Source organism: Salvelinus sp. IW2-2015, unplaced genomic scaffold (assembly GCF_002910315.2).
Source record: "Salvelinus sp. IW2-2015 unplaced genomic scaffold, ASM291031v2 Un_scaffold762, whole genome shotgun sequence".
Lineage (NCBI taxonomy): Eukaryota > Metazoa > Chordata > Actinopteri > Salmoniformes > Salmonidae > Salvelinus > Salvelinus sp. IW2-2015.
In genome coordinates this window covers 156,531-165,054 of record NW_019942606.1, presented here as the reverse complement: position 1 = coordinate 165,054, position 8,524 = coordinate 156,531, and the positions used below count along the sequence as shown (strand labels likewise).

General features: G+C 45.4%; 1 pseudogene; it reads left to right on the top strand.

The window, feature by feature from the left end:
- LOC112068836 (protein 4.1-like) overlaps positions 1-8,524 on the top strand; it is a 78,279-nt pseudogene that overhangs the window by 12,287 nt on the left and 57,468 nt on the right.

Below are 8,524 nucleotides of genomic sequence, written 5' to 3'. Positions count from 1 at the left end.
TGGGCTTGGGGAGCTCTTAAGGTCATGAGCAGAGCTGGGAGCTGCAGGGCTGGGAGCTGCAAGGTCTGTAATTAGTGTATCCATTATGTAAAAGAGATGGGAGGATAAAAAAATATATACACATACAAATGCAGCATGACTGGGTAGCTGCTCAGGGCTGAGAGATAGAATCTGGGTTAAGACTGGTCAGGGCTGAGCGGAATTACGGTAGACAGAAAGAGTGACCTGGGAGCGACTGAATAGAACAGTGACATGAGAATTGGGAGAATCAGGGGATGAGCAATGCTAGGGGAAGCTTGCTAATGTTGTGTATAGTGTCCTAGAGACTGACCTAGGATGCATTCTGGAACCTCGAGGAAAGCTGTTCAAGAGCCAATTGAGCGAGGGCACTGGGTGATCTGCAAGGAAAAAACTGAGCAGGGCTGAGACAAGCATGCAGGGCTCCTGAGCAGGGCGGGGAAAGCATACGGAGAGCATGGGAGTAAGCAGAGGTTCATGAGTAATTAACTTCCGTAGTGAGAAATATTCGTACAAGCTGTCTCGAGGAGACATCGAGGGAATCTTAGCGACCTGTGGAGCGACAGAGGGATGCGAGGCAGTGGACTGGCGGGCAAGGTACATAGTTCTGAAGAACAGGCGCTGGTAGCGGGAGCGCATAGACATAGAGGAAGCTAGCCAAGGAACTGAGTAGGAAATGAGCAAATGACTGTGAGCTGCAGCAGAAACATGAGCGGGAATCTGGAAGAGGGAGAGAGACTAGCAAAAGCATGAGGTCAATCTAAGTATAGACGCGGGGCATGAGAGTATCGGTGGACGCAATAATCGACGCAGGTGTAACGGCGTGGTATCGATTGTACGTGCTGAGCAGGCTAGGCGAAGCTGCACGGTCTGGGGAGCGTGTGGGGTCTTAGAGTCACGATCTAGGCAGAGAGTCAGGGCTATGTGTAGCGTCGCGTTCCTGAATACCCTGTCCCTGACTCGAAAGCAGCGGTTGAGGTCTGTTGGGTCTAGAAGACGAGATAAAACACATGTAGCACTGAAAGAGCTGTGAGCGTGTCTATGACTGCGTCGAAGAAGACTTCCTGGGAGATTCGAATTGATTGGTCTGGAGAACATGAGACTAACTACTTGGGTGATTAGGATCTAGGACGCGGCTGGAAGAAGCTATAATGTGGAGCGAGAGCGACACTAGCGCCAGAGGCTGGAGGGAATCATACATGAGGGTGGAAGTCTATGAGTATCAGAAGGCAAAGAGTAGTGCGGATAAAGACATGCAATGCGTGTGATTACTTTGTACGCCTGTCTATGACTACGAATGCTAGATGAGGCTGAGCAGAGCAAAGTGACATGAAGTTTAGATACTGACGACAGCTACGGAGCGAGACTGTATATAAGAGCAGGTATATCAAGAGATACGCATAATATCTAAAATTCAGTATCACTGGTTGAAGAATCTTTAATGCCTCAGACAAGCACTTGCTGTAGCTATCTAGAGAAGATTGAATTTGGTGATCTGTGGAGGAGATGCAATGTAGAGTCAGAGAGAACGAGGATGAATATTTCGGCTGTCTGAGAACCGGGGTAAAGATCCGGGAACTGATGTCTATGGGCCCTGGTCAGAAGTAGTTACTATATAGTGAATAGGGTTCCATTTGGGACACATCCCTGAGGTCTCCTCGGTCCACTAGAGCTCCAAATGAGCGTCTGATAAAGTCAACTCACTGCTCTCTGAGCTGTAGAGCCTCACCCGCTGTATTAAGAGTTGTTTGAAGGCCCTTGTGTTCCTCTGAGTCGTCCTTACTTTCTGACCTGTACCTACTGTACTTTGAGTAGGATATCCTGGTCTGGAATAAATAGTAGATACACACTGTGTATTTTTATGATTAATCACATCCTCTCTATGCAATTGAACACAAAATATTGGAACAAACTTATATAAGGAGCAGGGCTGGGAGCTGTAGGGCTGAGCAGGGCTGGGGAGCTGCAGGGCTGAGTAGGGCTGAGCAGGGCTGGGGAGCTGTGGGGCTGAGCTGGGCTGAGCTGGGCAGAGCAGGGCTGAGCAGGGAGTCACTGTTTAAAGACTGGAATTCAGAGGATTATTTGATTATGGTAATTATGGCTCAACTAACTGCTGAGCAGCTGAGAGTGGAGGAGACTTAGAGCAGAGAGAGGCTGAACGGTAGACCTGGGATGTGTCTATGGGCCCTGGTCAGAAGTAGTGTACTATATAGTGAATAGGGTTCCATTTGGGACACATKCCTGAGGTCTCCTCGGTCCACTGAGAGCTCCAAATGAGCGTCTGATAAAGTCAACTCACTGCTCTCTGAGCTGTAGAGCCTCACCCGCTGTATTAAGAGTTGTTGAAGGGCCCTTGTGTTCCTCTGAGTCGGTCCTCTACTGTTCTGACCTGTACCTACTGTACTTTGAGTAGGATATCCTGGTCTGAATAAATAGTAGATACACACTGTGTATTTTATGATTAATCACATCCTCTCTATGCAATAGATTTAACACTAATAGGCCTGGTGATGGTGGTCAGGATTGGTCTTCAGTTGAGAAGGATTACCAGACTTCTAACCATAGAGATCCTATTAAATTACTAGAGGGGCTATGTCATAATCCCTCAAAGTTCCATAGTGGGGTGGAAATAGCAGCCATATTGGTCAGGGAGAAATCCAAAACCAGCCTAGTTGGAATGAATGAGGCATAGGTGATGCATTTCCTGCTTGTACTGATGCAGGGAAATAAAAGTAATGCATGTGATGTACAGTTGAAGTCGGAAGTTTACATACACTTAGGTTGGAGTTATTAAAACTCATTTTTCAACCACTCCACAAATGTCTTGTTAACAAACTATAGTTTTGGCAAGTCGGTTAGGACATCTACTTTGTGCATGACACAAGTCATTTTCCCAACAATTGTTTACAGACAGATTATTTAATTTATAATTCACAATTCCAGTGGGTAGAAGTTTACATACGCTAACTTGACTGTGCCTTTAAACAGCTAGTAAAATTCCAGAAAATTATGTCATGGCTTTAGAAGCTTCTGATAGGCTAATTGTGTAACGGCTGTCGTAATCCTCTTCCTCGGACGAGGAGAGGCGAGAAGGATCGGACCAATAAGCGGAGTGGTTAGTGTTCATGATGAAATGATTTAATGATAACGGAAAACTGAACACTGAAAATACAAACAAAACAACAAACGTGACAAAACCGAAAACAGTCCCGTGTGGCACGAACACTGACACGAGATACAACCACCCACAAAACACACGTGAAACCCCGGCTGCCTAAGTATGATTCTCAATCAGGGACAACGATTMACAGCTGCCTCTGATTGAGAATCATACCCGGCCGAACACAAACAACCCAACATAGAAAATAACACATAGACAACCCACCCAACTCACGCCCTGACCATACTAAATAAATACAAAACAAAGGAAAACAGGTCAGGAACGTGACAAATTGACATAATTTGAGTCAATTGGAGGTGTACCTGTGGATGTATTTCAAGGCCTACCTTCCAACTCAGTGCGTCTTTGCTTGACATCATCGGAAAATCAAAAGAAATCAGCCAAGACCTCAGAAAAAAAATTGTAGACTTCCACTAGTCTGGTTCATCCTTGGGAGCAATTTCCAAATGCCTGACGATACCACGTTCATCTGTACAAACAATAGTACGCAAGTATAAACACCATGGGACCACGCAGTCGTCATACCCCTCAGGAAGGAGACGCGTTCTGTCTCCTTGAGATGAATGTACTTTGGTGCGAAACTTGCAAATCAATCCCAGAACAACAGCAAAGGACCTTGTGAAGATGCTGGAGGAAACAGGTACGAAAGTATCTATATCCACAGTAAAACAATTCCTATATTGGCATAACCTGAAAGGCTCAGCAAGGAAATCAGTGCTCCAAAACGCCAGACCACGGTTTGCAACTGCACATGGGGAAAAAGATGGTACTTTTTGGAGAAATGTCCTCTGGTCTGATGAAACAAAAATAGAACTGTTTGGCCATAAAGACCATCATAACGATGGTCACTATGGTCATGTTGTTTGAAGGAAAAAGGGGGAGGCTTGCAAGCCAAAGAACACCATCCCAACCGTGAAGGACAGGGGTGGCAGCATCATGTTGTGGGGGTGCTTTGCTGCAGGAGGGACTGGTGCACATCACAAAATAGATGGCATCATGAGGAATGAAATTATGTGGATATATTGAAGCTACATCTCAAGACATCAGTCAGGAAGTTAAAGCTTGGTGGCAAATTGGTCTTCCAAATGGACAATGACCCCAAGCATACTTCCAAAGTTGTGGCAAAATGGCTTAAGGTCAACAAAGTCAAGATATTGGAGTGGCCATCACAAAGCCCTGACCTCAATCCCATAGAAAATGTGTGGGCAGATCTGAAAAAGCGTGTGCAAGCAAGGAGGCCTACAAACCTGACCCGGTTACACCAGCTCTGTCAGGAGGAATCGGCCAAAATTCACTCAATTTATTGTGGGAAGCTTGTGGAAGGCTACCCGAAACATTTGACCCAAGTTAAACAATTTAAAGGCAAAGCTACCAAACACTAATTGAGTGTATGTAAACTTCTGACCCCCTGGGAATGTGATGAAAGAAATAAAAGCTGAAGTAAATCATTATCTCTACTATTATTCTGACATTTCACATTCTTAAAATAAAGTGGTGATCCTAACTGACCTGAGACAGGGAATTTTTACTCGGATTAATGTCAGAAATGGTGAAAAACTGAGTTTAAATGTATTTGGCTAAGGTGTATGTAAACTTCTGACCTCAACTGTATCAGAATTAGTGTAGATATAATTATAGTCAACCTAAAACATTGTGATACAATTATGAATGCAGTTTATATGAGTTTTAAACACATTTTCTGTATAAATAGCCTCTAAAATATATGTAAACAAACCATTAATGTCTCAGAATGAGTTTTCTTGGAAAGCTGTGAGTGTTATTATATGATACAATATCAGCACTTGTTGCATTTACAACTTGTCTAAGTCCTATCATCAACGGATTTCAGCCAGTGTATGGCTGTGGATTCACTGCATATTTTGAATGGAATGTTGGCATATTGGCAATTTAATCAAAATAAAATATGGAATCAATCCTTTAAAACTGGCTGGCTAACTAGCTAACAGTAGAGAGAAATTATCCACATTCATTGTTTTACACAATATTTTATAACAGCACTGGCAAATCACGGTTGACCTACTGCCTGACCAAACATGGCTGATCTTTAGACCATTCTAGTATTTTAATAACTATTTCTATGTTTATAACATCTTTACGCAATAGATTATAGCTAGAATATCTAAAATACCACTAAAATATAGAGATAGAATGTTGCTTACTAACACTGAAATGGCTGGTAGTAGTGGCAAGGTTTCTCCATAGAGGAGGATGAGTGACCAGCCACTATCTCTCCATGCTGTCCCCATGCTGTCCCCATGCTGTCTCCATGCTGTCTCCATCCTGTCTCCATGCTGTCCCCATGCTGTCCCCATGCTGCCTCCATGCTGTCTCCATGCTGTCTCCATGCTGTCCCCATGCTGTCCCCATGCTGTCTCCATGCTGTCTCCATGCTGTCTCCATGCTGTCCCCGTGCTGTTCCCATGATGTTCCCATGCTGTCCCCATGCTGTCTCCATGCTGTCCCCATGCTGTCCCCATGCTGGGCCGCCAGCAGTAGCAGCCTTGAGACTCCACAAAACACAGTGATATGTCTGGTGGACTAATAAAGCCGGCGTTGCCACGACGACTCCTACCCAGCATGCAGCGTCGGAGTGTGGAGAGTGAAGCCCATTTGTTCAACAACAGAGGACTGGGGGAGAGAGATGGTGGGGGGGGGGGTTGTAAAAGTCCACTCCATGATAATAAATATAATATTAATGATAAAACTGTTAATATAAAATGAATGGCTACCTCTTCTCTCCCTCCTCCTCAACTCTCCCTGGGCATGTGTAGCATAAATGGCTGCCTGGGATTTAATGGAATACTACCTCTCTGAGGTTTAAGATTTTAGGTCTAGATCTAACAGCCACCTAAGAGGTTAGCTATCGTCATCATCCATGATAAATTATCTACGTTTAAACTGATGATTATGGAGCAATGGGAGCTTAGACTCTGCAGTTGTCCTACAGCTCTGCTGCCGAGGCTTAGCTGAACAGTAGTGTTCCTTGGCTCAGCCATTCTCTATCGCGCTCTGTCTGTCTCTATCTGTCTGTCTCTGTCTGTCTTTGTCTGTCTCTCTCTCGTCTGTCTGTCTCGCTCTCTCCTGTCTGTCTCTCTCTCTCTGTCTGTCTCGCTCATCTCTCTCGCTTAAACTCTCACTTTTTCTCTTTCTGTCTCTCTCTCTCCCTCTCTGTCTTTCTGTCTCTCTCTCTCTGTCTTGTCCTTCTGTTCTCTCTCTTCTGTCTGTCTGTATCTCTGTCTGTCGTCCTCTGTCTCTCACTACACTGTGTTGTTTCTCCCCCCCCCCCCCAACCCCCTCTCACACAATTCTGCCCGTATTGAACCAGGAGAATCAGGAAGAGCAGAATCAGCAGCTTTAATGACCCTGTGTAAATAGGCTCAATAGGAACTAATGACTATGTTATGAACAATGTAATAACATAGGACCCAATCCCAGGTAAACTACCCAACCAAATAATTGTTATGGGTTCAAGCAGCGAAGCCCTATTGTATTTCTTGGCGTTCATCATCATTAGGCAATTCCTCCCATTGCGATTCAATGCCATCTTAACCAATGTTGGTGCGATAACAAGCGATTGAAAATGCAAACTTTGAAAGCTCACGCCCCTCACCACGTGTGACGTAGAGTCGTGAAACTTGGTACATAGGTCCGTCTCTTCACAAGGAACACGTTTTCCTCAAGAACCCATGAGGTCTGCCTTAATGGATTTTCCGCCATTTAGAATTTTTGTGAAAAACACTTAAAATGCACCGAATGACCGATCTGCACAGAATTTGATATATGGCTTTTATGGAGATCTCGCAACGCTATATTTTCCACACTAATATGTCAAACAACTGACCAATAAGCATTCATGTGGGCGTGGTCTGACACATAAATGCGGATAAATCAGACACGGATCGTATTGTGACAACTTGGCACACATGTTCCAAACACTGTCAAGACTCGACATAGCACTAGTACATTCAGCTCGACCACATGGTGGCGCCATAACGGATACATGTATATATCTGTTGATCGGTTTGACTCAGAGGGATAAAATTTGGCACAGGGATATGAGTCTAGCTAAACTTTTAAGGTTCCGTTTAGCCGCATGGTGGCGCTGTTGGACAGGGAAAACCATTCATGCAAGCTCATTGGCTCATTCTGGCCATATTGTTTAAGCTGGCGTCCTGCATTTGAAAACGTGTACATCGATGTTATAGATACCAAATTTGGTGCCAATCGGTCCAGCGGTTATGGAGAAGAAGATGTTTAAAGTTGTCAACATCATTTGAAAATGGTCCAAAATACATCAAAAGCTAATTGCATGATCTGTTCGATGTTGAGTTCTGATATTTTTCAAGTGTGGTAAGGAGTACAGAGGTAGCTCATCCTAGGGGGATGTGTCCAATTTGTCCTGATGGTTGTACAGTAGGCCCACAGCTTGAACCCTGGCATTGCTGCTACTATATTCTCTGGTTGGTTTTTCCCATTCAGCTATTGCCATGACGACAGACGAGGCGACAGAGAGCCAGCATCAGAAGAAGCCCAGCCAGCAGGAGGCGGAGCAGCATCAGGCCACGCCTCCTGACCAGGGACCCTCTGAGTCCCAGGCCGTCACCAGCCCCGCCACCTCGCCCCAGAGCACTGGCTCACCCTCGTACTCCTCTCCCCAGGAGGAGGTGCAGCTGAGACCCCGCCGGCGCACCTCGGCCGGCCGCGGCCTCTCGCGCCTCTTCTCCTCCTTCCTGAAGAGGCGTTCCCAGTGCGAGGAGGACGGGGGAGAGAAGGGGGAGAAAGGAAGGGACGGGGAAGAAGCCAAGGCGCCCATCGCTGACTGTGAGCCGGAGCTCAGGATCGAAGGCGATCAGAACCTCGACCTGCACTCACTCAGCAGCAACGAGGCGCAGGTGAGATCCTATCCTAACCACCACACTGTAGTACATAGCTGTGTGTGTGTGTGTGTGTGTGTGTGTGTGTGTGTGTGTGTGTGTGTGCGTGTGTGTGTGCGTGTGGTGTGTGTGCGCAGCTGGTGTCCTAGCATTAGGAATTAATAAGAGTCAAGAGTGGTGATTTGGTCTTTTTCATGAAGCAACATCAGCGGTCTGTGAAGATTATATGTTAAGTGTTTTATGTCGATTAAGTACTCTTCACAACTGCATTTGCAAGTGAGCTCCGAAGACTGATGATGTGTAATGAATAGTTAAAGGTGGTTTAAGGACTGAATGTGCTCTGGAACTTGAGGACAACTTCCATGTGATTACTGGTGTAATTACATAAGTGTGGTGGAGTACATTTTGAGATACTAGGAAAGATACAAAA